The sequence below is a fragment of the Nicotiana tomentosiformis genome, chromosome 2 (genome assembly GCF_000390325.3).
Source record: "Nicotiana tomentosiformis chromosome 2, ASM39032v3, whole genome shotgun sequence".
NCBI lineage: Eukaryota > Viridiplantae > Streptophyta > Magnoliopsida > Solanales > Solanaceae > Nicotiana > Nicotiana tomentosiformis.
Window position 1 is genome coordinate 80,537,344 of NC_090813.1, and position 7,796 is coordinate 80,545,139.

Below are 7,796 nucleotides of genomic sequence, written 5' to 3' on the forward strand. Positions count from 1 at the left end.
AAAATAAAATACGAAAATAGATACTGACATTTACCGTGGTTCGGTCAATTGACCTTTGTCCACGGGTAGAGATGAGCAATCCACTATATAAAATAAAGTACAAAATATCAAGAGAACAACCTCACAAATAGGCACACAAACTACACAGGCTAACACTTGTTCCAAAATTTCTCCCCATAAACAAGACTCTCAAACTCTTATGGCTACATTGTGGATACTACTAAATGAGAAGAAAGGATCCTCAATTTGTATATTGAGTAGGAAGGAAATAAAGGCATAAGCCTCAAAGGAATCAAACTGTACGATGAGGAATCAAGAAGGGGAGATTGAGGTAAGTAATTTCTACACAACATGAGTTAAATACATAGATTTTGGGTAGATTAACATGTAAAAATTGGTGACATCAAGAGTTTAGATGAAAACCTAGGTTTTGGGTAAAAATGGGATTTGACCACGAAAATGGTTATGGAATTAATGAAAAACATATATTTGACTTCATGAGGTTATGGGTAACAACTTTCTTCAAAAAGTTCCGGAATCCGGGAAAGTGGGCCCGTGGTGAATTTTAGGAATCCTATATTTGGGGTTCTGTAATCTCTTTAATAGTTGGAATATGAACTTTTGAACATGTATTGATTTATGATTAAACCATTTGACTAGTTTTGCATTGTTTGGCACCGAATTGGGGGTTTGATCACAATCTTGGATCGGAAAGTGGGCTTTGAGATGAGGTAAGTCTCTTTTCTAACCTTGTAAGAGGGAATTAAACCCATAGGTGAACTTAAATTGAAATGTGCTTCTATTTGTGGAGCTACGGACGCACGAGATGACGAGAGTCCGTACGTAGCTACTATTCATTCTTATGACCGGGTAGTTTAGGTTTACATCATGGCTTGTTGATACCGCTATTTGATTATGTTTATTATTTGCCTGGAAAAGATTTGAAATTTGAGTATGTTTATTATCTGCCTTGAAAAGAGTTAAATTGAGGATTTCGAAATTTGAAAATTTTCATTTGATTTTCCTATTTTGAAAAGAATTGAGGAATATTATAATAACTTGAGAAATCTATGTTCAACTGCGTCGCAACTATATTCCGTGATTGGGGTAAATTTCTACTACTCTCATGGGAGCGGGCCGTTCGCCTCAGCAGGTTAATAGATGCATCTATGGTTTGCATCGTTCGACCCGCGAAAGTGCACACAGTATATTTATATGTATTTTCGATCGGGTCGTACATCCTCGGCATAACTCGTGCGAAATGATACTGGAAACTCCAATATGTTTGATGTAATTGCTATTGGGTCGTACATCCTTGGGTGCATAATTTCTATTCGGTGAAAGGATCAACTATTTAAATTCTTCCTTTTGAGTTCTAATGTCATTTGTATATATTTTTATTGTTGGCCCATAGTAAGTGTCAAAATAGATCCCTAGTCACTACGTCTTCGAGGTTAGACTAGATATTTACTGGGTACATGTTGTTTATGTACTCATGCTACACTTCTGCACTTGATCTGTAGGATCTGAGGTAGGTGCTTCTGGATATCAGTCTGGCGCGCACACTTGATTACAACTGCGAGACTTGCGGTGAGCTATCTTCCGAGCCCGTTCTGCAGCAGCTGAAGTCTTCCTTTTTCCTAATTTTTCTATCAATTTTGTTTCAGACAAATGTGTAGTACTCTTTTGTATATTCTACTAGTAGCTCATACACTTGTGACACCGGGTCTTGGAAAATAATTATGTTGGTATGCACTTAATGGTTGTTGGCTTATGTATCTCATCTCACCTGTTTTAAAATTTTGATCTCTCATTTTTTATATATATATATAAAACCTTCATTTCTTAATAGTGCATAAATTAAAAATCAACTATTTTTAAACCGTAAAAAGAAAGGTCACAGAGTTAGTTTAAAGTTGACTTGCCTAGCGGCAACGTTGGACGCCATCACTGTGAACATCATGCGATAACAATGTGTGAACATCATAGCAATCTGTGCATAACCTCAAAACCATCGGAAATACAGTTGTTGAGATGAAACGACAGAACATCCTTCCGCAAGGCGACGACAATAGCACAACAGAACACGCAGGGAAAATGATCCTGCATAATGTTTGCAGTACCACCACAACTACTCGACGCCCATTTGATAACAAGCGCATCACGTTGCATAATATTGAGTAGAAAGGAAATAAATGCATAAGCCTCAAAGGAATCAAAAAGCACGATGAGGAATCAAGAAGGGGAATGCTCCTAACAGCATTATCGCCTTTCAAAGATAAGTACAGACGTCTTTGTACCGATCCCCCAGACTCTACTTGACATTCTCATGACTCGTGAGATCTAAATGAACCTAAAGCTTTGATACCAAGCTGTCGTGACCCAAAATCCACTATAGGTTGTGATGGTGCCTAAAGCCGCCGTCACGCAAGCCAACGACGATTTACCACTTTAATTACTCATTTTAATATTTTGAAATCATAATTTTTCTTAATTATACAGTATAAAGTAAAATTTACAGAGTAAATAAAAATAATTACACGAACATCAATATTAAATAACCTAGAAGAACCCCCAAAACACAGAAAACTAGAAACCTAGAGGATACCTCGATAGTCTCCACAAATAAAGCTCCGAAAAACTAGCAACCGCCGTGTCGGAGGTACTTGGATCTGCACACGAGGTGCAGGGTTTAGCATGAGTACAACCAACTCAGCAAGTAACAATACTAAATAAAGAGCTCAAGATAGTGACGAGCTTTATAGCTGAGTCCAATTATAGTAATTTCCAACATACGATTTAGGGCATGCTTTAATTTTCAACATTTAACACTCAACAATAATTTCATATAAAGTTTGACTGAAAAGAAGATAATATCTTTCAGTAATTTCCAACACAGTAATATATGAAAATTGTAGTGCAATAAAAATGAAATCATATTCATCCTCTCAGGACTAGAGTCACTCAACTATTTCATTCACTCAACACTCATCACTCGCACTCAGTAGGTACTTGCGCTCACTAGGGGTGTGTACAGACTCCGGAAGGGATCCTACAACCCAAGCGCTATAATTCGCACGAACAACTCATGTGATGCACGGACAATCACGTGCTATAGTATCAATATCTGGATCCACACGGACAACTCGCGTGCTGCACGGACACCTCACGTGCTATAGTATAATATCTGGATCCGCATGAACAACTCACGTGTTGCACAGACAACTCATGTGTTGTACGGACAACTCATGTTCTATAGTTTAATATATCACAATCAGGCCTTCGGCCTCACTCAGTCATAATTCTCTCCAGTCTCTCGGGCTCTCAATGATCATGCAATTCAGCCCACACAATAATAATAATATGATGCATCAATAATGAACAATAGAGACTGAGATAAAATAAACAAGTAAACTGTGACTGAGTACAAAATAATAATTTAGGAAATAATTCAACATGTGCACAACCTTTATGGGTCCCTACAGTGCCAACACATAATCTAAACATGATTTGTGGTTCAATTTCACTAATACCTGGAGAATGTACAGATAACAACAGATTATTCAACTACACCATTCCATGGAATTTGACCAAGTCACAATTCCTATGGTGCACGCCCACACGCCCGTCACCTAGCATGTGCGTCACCTCAAAACCAATCATATAACACATAACCCGGGATTTCATATCCTTACGACCAAATTTAGAACTGTTACTTACATCGAACTGTGTAATTCTTTATTCTGCTATGCCTTTGCCTCGTGAATCCGCCTCTGAGTCCCTCAAATCTAGCCACATTTAATTCAATTCAGTCAATACTAATTATAGTAATTAATTCCATATGAAAATATAAATTTTCCAACAAAATCATAAATTTAACTCAAAAATTACCCGTGGGGCCCACATCTCGGAATCCTACGAAACTCACAAAATCCGACAACCCATTCAATTACGAGTCCAACCATACCAATTTTATCAAATTCCGATAATAACAAGACCTCCAAATCTAAAATTTTCTTTCTTGAAAAGTTTTGCAAAAATCTTGATTTCTTCCATTTAAATACAAAATAAATGATGAATATAACTATGAATTTATGAAATATAATCACTTTTGGATATAGGATACTTACCCAAGTCGATGTCGTGAAGAAATCCTCAAACTTGCCCAAGAACCGTGCTCCAAAAATCCAAAACGAAATTAAGGAAATGACCATTTTTTGGTCCTTAAGTTTCAGCCCATCCGTCACTAAAAGTCCATTTTCCGTCACTAAAAGTCCACACCAGAACTTGCTTGCACCAACAATAATGTTTTTCACTAAAAAGGCTCTAACCCCATCATACGAACTCGAAATTTGACAATTCTTGTTCCTATGAGTCACAAATAATAATACGAACCTAGTTGTTCAATCGAAACTCAATTTGGAGCTCATTTGCTCAATGCGATACCAATTTCGCTCGTTAAACAATTAACTCATGTTTTGCGATAAAATTAGACCAAACTTTCCAGATCACTCCTATAATTCATTATCAAAATGCTGGAAGTCTCAAAATTGAATTTTGATCTCTACAACTAAAAATGGACCTTTGGATCATTACATGCTTATGCTCTAAACACCAAACTCTTCCAAAAACTCTTCTAAAACTCATCCGAGCCCATGGGACCCCAACCAAGTATACTAACAAGTCCCATAATATGACACGAACTTAGTCGATGCGTCAAATTATATTGAACAACACTAAAACACGAATCGCACCCCAATTCAAGCATATTCAAAACTAAGAAATTCCAAATTCTACATTCGATGCCGAAACCTATTAAATCAATTCCGATAAACTCAAATTTTGCACACAAGTTATAAATGACATAACGGACCTATTCAAATTTTTAGAATCGTATTCCAACCCCGATATAAAAAAGTTAACTCCCCGATCAAACTTCAAAACATAAGTTCTATTTTAGCCATTTCAAGCCTAATTTAGCTACGGGCTTCCAAATAATTTTTCTAGCACGCACCTAAGTCTAAAATCACCATACAAAGCTATTGGAATCATCAAAACTCTATGCCGGGGTCATTTACACATAAGTCGACATCCCGAGACTATTTTAACCTAAGCTTTAAACCTTAGAACTAAGTGTTCCAATTCATTCAAAAACCTCACCGGACCCGAACCAATCACCCCAGCGAGTCACATAACAACTGTAAAGCACAAATTGATCAGTAGATGTTGAAAAGGAATTGTAATACTCACAACGACCGACCGGGTCATCACATTCTCCCCCACTTAAACCTATGTTCATCCTCGAACCTTCCAAGATTTGTTTCCAAGCCATCACATCACTATTCTATCTTACCACGCACATACCTGGGGGTAATCCCACGCCACCCTATTCCATATAGGCCTATCAATTCAACATAAATGAAGATCCTTACTTTAACTTTACTCCGTAAAACTTAGAAAATTTCCAACTTCCAAAATTCTTTTCAAGACACGAATCTCACATCTACACACTGTATAAGTCTGAACAAGAAATATCAAGCCATAACCATAACCCCAAGTATAGTCACATAACATACTACACAACCCGCATACTCGCAGCACCATTTAGGATCATAGTAACTACTCAAAACTAACCCGGTACTAATAGTAAGGCCCATACCAAACAAAACTTCGTTCCAAAACCTTCGTACACTGCTGATAATGAAAGAAACATGCGGAATCTCATAACCATTCATCAGGTCAACAAGTTATGGAGCTCTCTTGCCCCAACCAGAATCATAATCACTCTCTAAGATGACTTTCAATATTATCCTTCTAATATACCGTAATAAAATTTGATAGTACCCATTATAGGTCCAATGACCATATATTATTAAACACAACTATCCCACTGACATACCACACCAATGTAACTCAAGCCACAACGGCGCAACCTTGTACCCAAAATGGAAGATGTCTCAAAGTAGGGGACCGTATTGCGAGTTCTACAAGCACCACCACAACTGCAATGCTATAATCTCATTATATATAGTACAACCAAGACACACAAATTTAATAACAGTAACCCGCTCTTCTAGAGCTCACATTAACATGACTCGCACGGACAACTCACGTGCTATAATATCATCTACTTGCCATGGTCACAGGCCTTCAGTCCAAGTATATCATACAGGAGCAATCAAATAAGTACACATGTATATGATAAATGAAATAATATTCACATGCTCCTGGAATTGTATAAATAACACGCCATACGGTAGGCATGTGCAAAGTGTGCTATCACAACTCAAATCGGTAAGTTAACGAAGAATTAGTAACTACCCGATTTATTAAAGGAATCAACCTCTTTGTAACCTCAAGTATAGCCTAGATAGTTCTCAACAAAGGTACGAATATGAGAAACATTAAAACTTTACGCTTAACAATCAACTCTAGGCATATCATAACCTAAACATTCTTTCGAGTATGAATACTTGCCATGATGCCCGCACATTGGCTCAAACCTCACATATATACACACTTATAGTGCGTAGCTATCACAAATAATTAACGCAACTAGTGCCTCCACTGAGTTAAAATAAAATACTCACCTCAAATAGGCCGTAACCCGAAACAATATACTTCTGAGAACTCCCAGTCTCCAAATTCATCAAACACATGAATCACCGTAACTGTCACAACTCCAACACTAGAATGACTAACACGTCTTCCATTCACGATCTTCCTATGAGGAATACTTTCATAATTCTTTCGTTCCACATAGAAATAATTTTAATATCAGCATTCTATCAACCAGGTGAGTACCGTAATACCAATGAACATCCGTAAGTCAAAACACATTTCGCCTTCTGAAATGTGCACCTTTCTCAGGGATTGCCAAGCAATTATAGCATTCATCTAAATATCTGAAACTGACCATTCTGTCCAAAATTTGTGATCCTCCTTTCAAGAATGAATTGCCACCTTGTACATATAAATCTAAATCCCGCAAAACACACCACATCTATCATGTGAAAAGATAGAGCATCTCATCATAAACTCTAAGTCACCAACAAATTACATACCTTGTTAGTTAGAAACCTTTCTCTTACTTCTTTCGAGAAGGAAATCACAATACACAACATGTTCCCCACACCGGTAGAAAATATTCGGCTCAAACCATGGTAGAAACCATCAAGAACACTTTGAAATACATTTTCACATAATCAAGCTATCAAAACTAAATGCCTCTAACTCGACCAAGCCACACTGGTTGCCAAATCAGAGAGCATTGCCAAAAAAACACCCGTAAAGCACCACCTCATCATAAGAACTAACAGAACCCAGCATACCATTACAATACTGATCCATCATGTTACCCATTTGTCCTATTTTCTCCGATTTTCTTCTGAATTACCCTCAAGTTGACATTTTTTCTTGTCAGAACACTATTATCCGTACCCACATCTCACTACAATACATCCTAACATAAAAAAAAATACTACCCTAAGGCCCATAAGCCACTGTATTCTTCTTAAGCACCACTAATGTGCCACAACCGAGACCCCTACACTGAAAAGACCTTATGTGGACTTAAAGTTGTTCCTTTTTACCTTTCTTGCACTGAAATGTAGAATCCATAGTCATACAGAATTACCGCAAGTCCCGGCACCATCCAGTGTAAATAATCGATTCTGGCAATATACAAATTTCGAAAAAATTTCAATTGACATATATATATTTTGAATCCATTAGAACCCTTTCGAAAGTCACCCATTATGCTCAAATCTAAATTGCACCGCCCAAACGGGCCGAAA